This window comes from Cricetulus griseus, chromosome 5, assembly GCF_003668045.3.
Source record: "Cricetulus griseus strain 17A/GY chromosome 5, alternate assembly CriGri-PICRH-1.0, whole genome shotgun sequence".
Lineage (NCBI taxonomy): Eukaryota > Metazoa > Chordata > Mammalia > Rodentia > Cricetidae > Cricetulus > Cricetulus griseus.
The window spans coordinates 83,868,140-83,872,658 of NC_048598.1; the positions used below are offsets into that span (position 1 = coordinate 83,868,140).

General features: G+C 42.6%; 1 pseudogene; it reads right to left on the minus strand.

The window, feature by feature from the left end:
- Window positions 1-452: 452 nt before the first annotated feature.
- On the minus strand, window positions 453-4,305 carry LOC100754550 (annotated as a pseudogene).
- Between the last annotated feature and the right edge of the window lie 214 nt (window positions 4,306-4,519).

Consider the following 4,519-nt stretch of genomic DNA (forward strand, 5'->3'; position numbering starts at 1 on the left):
ACGGTGAGGTTAGGATGATGCATGATAAGGTTTTAAGGGGCTGCAAGGCACATGGGAGCCCCTTCTCTCTGGCCTGCTTGCCTTGCTGCCCCTGGCATGCTCTGGCTTGCGTTTGGCTGTTGTTTTTCTAATAAAGGATATCTTTATCTCAAGCTCCTTTTATTTCTTAATATCTGGCGCCCTGAAATGCACGACCCATTCGTGCTGATTGAAAGCCCCACTGGGGCCTCTGCTTTCCAGAGCCGAAAGGCCCAGCCCAGAAGCCGCTGTGCAGGCATGGCTTACATTGTCCCCTACAACACTTCTTTTTTGTTTATTTGTTTGTTTGTTTAAGATTATTTTATTGAGGAGTGTGAGGCAGGGAGAAGTGGGGGGCATTGCAGCCTCCCCAGGCCCCACCTGGGGGAACAGATCCCCTCCCAACTTCCCACCTCCTAAACGGTTCCCCCGTACTATAGGGGACTTTGTGCAAACTCTGTCCCCATGGGAAAAGAGGAGGGTGTGAAGTGGCAGCAGCTGGGATGAGTGGTGGTACTATTGGGTGCTGGGGGCTTGTAGGGCTCCAGGAGCAGAGCAGAGAAAGTGTTGGCTTTGTCGGCTCCCGGAACCTCATGGGGTAACAATGGCAGCTTCCCAATGAGAAAGTCTTCATACAGGTCTTCCATCTGGTCCAGGTTTTTGGCCTGGATCTTTTAGCGATCCTCACACATCTTGCAGGGTTTTTCAGGGTCAGGGGAGACGAGCTGGTTGACGATGATGTTGTGGGTGTCGATCTTGCAATTAGCCAGCTCCTGGATCAGCCTCTCTGTCTCATACAAGGACAAGAATCCAGCAATGCACATACAGATGAAGGTCGTCTATTCAGGGTCCTTGAACTGTTCGCTAATGGATCGGATGACAGCCAATGTCTCTTCTAGCTTGGAGGACAGCTGTTCAGCATTCATGTCCCTCAGGCCCAGCATGTTGCACGTCTGTGAGATGAAGGGGCTGATCTGGTTCTTGATTTGCATGAGGCGGCCCAGGCCTAGCTCCATGATGGTGGGGAAGTTCAGGAGTCTGAGTGTGTGTCCGGTGGGTGCTGTGTCGAATACTACCACTGAGAAATTCATGCCTTTTACCAGCCTCAAGACCTCAGCATAGCTCATGGCCTCATCAATGCCTGGGAAGGCGCTCATGGCATCCTGCATCATCTTCTTGCCCATGGTCAGCATGTTGTCCTCCTCGAAGAACTCGAAGAACTTATCGGGGACCTCTGCCACACCCAAGCTGGAGTCTATCTCCATAGCAAAGAGGTTGTCATAGCCATAGCCTTTGACCTTGGTAGGCACCTTGGAGAACTTCTGATCAAAAGCATCTGAGATGTTATGGGCTGGGTCTGTGGAAATGATCAGAACACTCTCATGTCGTTTAGACAGCTGGACCGCTAGGCTGAAGCTACAGGTGGTCTTACACACGCCACCCTTGACCCCGATGAAGATCCACTTAAGGCTGCGCTGCTCGATGATATTGCTAAGCATGGGAACCAGCGGCTCCACATCAGGAGCATCCTCGAACTCCTCTGCCTCAACCCCCAACCCGGCCACCCTTCAACTCTTCTTACGATTACTTGACATGAGGGAGTGTTCCCCGAGGCATCCACTGAATATGTTAAAGTGTCTCTTGTAGGTAAGATGCATTAATTGGAACACAAGAGTAAAGGCAGAATTATAAAATCACTTATAAAGAGAAAATGAATTCCCGGATTTCAAAATCAAGCAAACAAACACAGTTAGGAAGGTGGAAAGTGCAAATAATTTCTAATCATTATTCTCTTAACATCAAATGCTGGAGTAGCTTGTGGATCGTCTCAGTACAGAAGTGTTTGCCTTTTAAAGCTGTCATGCAATTAACCCCACAAACTTAACTCAGTTTCAAATATAAGAACTGAGCATGCTTGCCTTTTCCACCCTAATCTGTGATTTTTATCTAATGAATCATGTCAGAGCTTTCTATTATTGTGGAATACAATTGAAGAGTATATCATTAAGTATCATTGTTATTTCACAAAGGGAAAATTAAAGTTGATTTGTCTATTTTAAAATACATTGTTAATCATTTGGAAGCCATTAGCAAATAGCTTGTGTGGACCCCTGTCTTTTAAAAGTAGACAACTGTACAACAGGACAATGAATCTTCAAATCTTAGATCCAGGTATTACACCAAGTTGAGTGCTGGAGGGTTTATAAAGCATGTGTTACAAAAGAAGTTTTACATGATTTTGTAGCTCCTACCTAAGCCATTGTATTTAATATGAAAATTGGAAATATAGGTAGGGGACTTCTAATCTTTTCCAAAGAAAACATTGGGCTGGTTCGATTTTTGGTCTATCCATCTAACAAAGGCAAGCAAGAGTTTACTACGGAATGAATAGATAAACCTGTTTCTTTTCTTAAATACCAAAGGTAAAATCATTACAGTCAGAAAAGTTTTTTTAATATTTATATTTAAAATTGTCTAATTATGTGTAGTTGCCATCTGCATTTTTCAGGTGGTCATGTGCTGATTACAGTGAGTGCCCACAGGACAGATTCCTCTGGAGCTGGAGTTGTAGATGATTGTAAGTCACCCAAACTGGGTGACTAGGATATGAACTTGGGTCCTCCTGAAGATTAGTGTGTGCTCTTGAGTGTGCAGTCATCTCTCCAGGCTTCATAAATTCTTAATAACATTATGCGTGCTTTAAGGTTGTTCATCATGGACCAGCAAGGCTGCTGAGGGTAAGGGAACTTTGCTGTTAATGCTGATGATATTAATCCATTCCTGGTGCCTCATGTGGTGGAAAGAAATGATTTCTGGGATGTGGAAATGATGTCATCTGTAGACGTTACTTCAGAAGTACAACTGATTAAAGGGAAAACAGATCTGTGTTCAGCATATTCCTAAATATCACCTGTGCAGTCCGTATGATGTTACTTTCATGCTTTCATGCATGCTTTCAGGGCTGACTGTTGGTCACTGGACATTGTCAAGGCCCCCCATGGCTAAGAAGTTATGCTACCCCTAGTAGGCTGTTTCTTTCCACGTTAATTCCTGAGTAATAAAATCAAACCCTGTGGTCAGAGACCAATCAGATCTAGGTAATCCCCAAGGAAACTCTCTCCCCATGTGATTCTAAATAGTCAAGTTGAAAAACTGTTTGAACATCTCTTTGCTTTTTATTTTCTCTTTGATGCTATTAATAGTCTGTTTAAGAAGCAAATGTTTCCATTTCCTTATTGTATAAAATAAACTCTAAAATTCATTAATGTAGGAATTCTGACTATTCCAAAGAGATGGTGAGATTCATAATTATTTTACATACTTTATCATCAGTGACTTACAACCCTAAGTCATCTGTATTGGATTCAATTCTTTAACTGCCTTTCTTTGTTAATACCTCAAAATATTTAATATCCTACTGTAATTTTTCCTGTTCCCAATTGAGCTCCCAATTAAAGGTGGTGAAAGGAAGAATCTCTGTGCAGATAAGAGCTGCTCACTTGCAGAGGGAAAATCACATGAAAATGTAGCATTTCAGAGACCCCGGGATGTTCTGAACCTCTCAGCACCAGACCTAACTGTACCACCAGTTGCAAATTTTAACAAACAGTATCAGAAAGAAATACTTAGCACTGTTTGTTCTCTTATTTTTTATTTCACCCCTGATACCTAGATGTGTTCTTTTTTTTCTTTTTTTTAAAGGACATGCAGCATGAGCTTCCTGTTACATTTTTTTCTTGTACAGTAAACATTGTCTCAAGAACAGCTGACACAACTGCTGTTTTGCACCTATGGACAGTGAATCCATTCTTCTGACTCTGCTGAACTATAGTACAGTGGATTGGGCTACTGTACGGCATGTGTTTTTTGTGCACCCTCACCGGCGTCTCTAGCCACAATAGGTAAAAGGGTCACAATGAAAATGCTTGTGCTACATGCCTCCCAGGGAAGGCCTTACTGCTGGCCAGCTCCGAAATCTATGCTGGCTGAAAAACACAGTTTGCTTTTGCAATATTGAATCAGTAACTTACACTCTAGTGAATTCATATCATCTTGAAAAATATTTGATTTCTATTTCAGCTGCCAGCAGGTCAGAGAAACTGGAGAGATGTAAAGTAGGCAAACTACTGGACAGATGCACAGATGCACATGGGAACTTTATCTAAGGGCAAACACTTGATTGCTTACTTTTCTCTCTGCTGTTTATTCTTACCTGGGTCTTTTGGTTGTTGTTGTTCTTTTACCCCATTGTGTTCCTTTTACTTTTCCCCTCCAGTTGTTGTCCATCTATATTGTTCCTGGTGTGTTATGCTCCTTTTTATTTCTTGATGGTTCCCTTATATTTCTTTCCTGATGTTTTCTTTCTACCCATCTCTTTCCATCTCTCTCTCTCTCTCTCTCTCTCTCTCTCTCTCTCTCTCTCTCTCTCTCTCATATCCCTTTAGTATCTCCAAACCAAAGATTTCTATGCAATTACAGATAACCTTACAACCACAAGTTG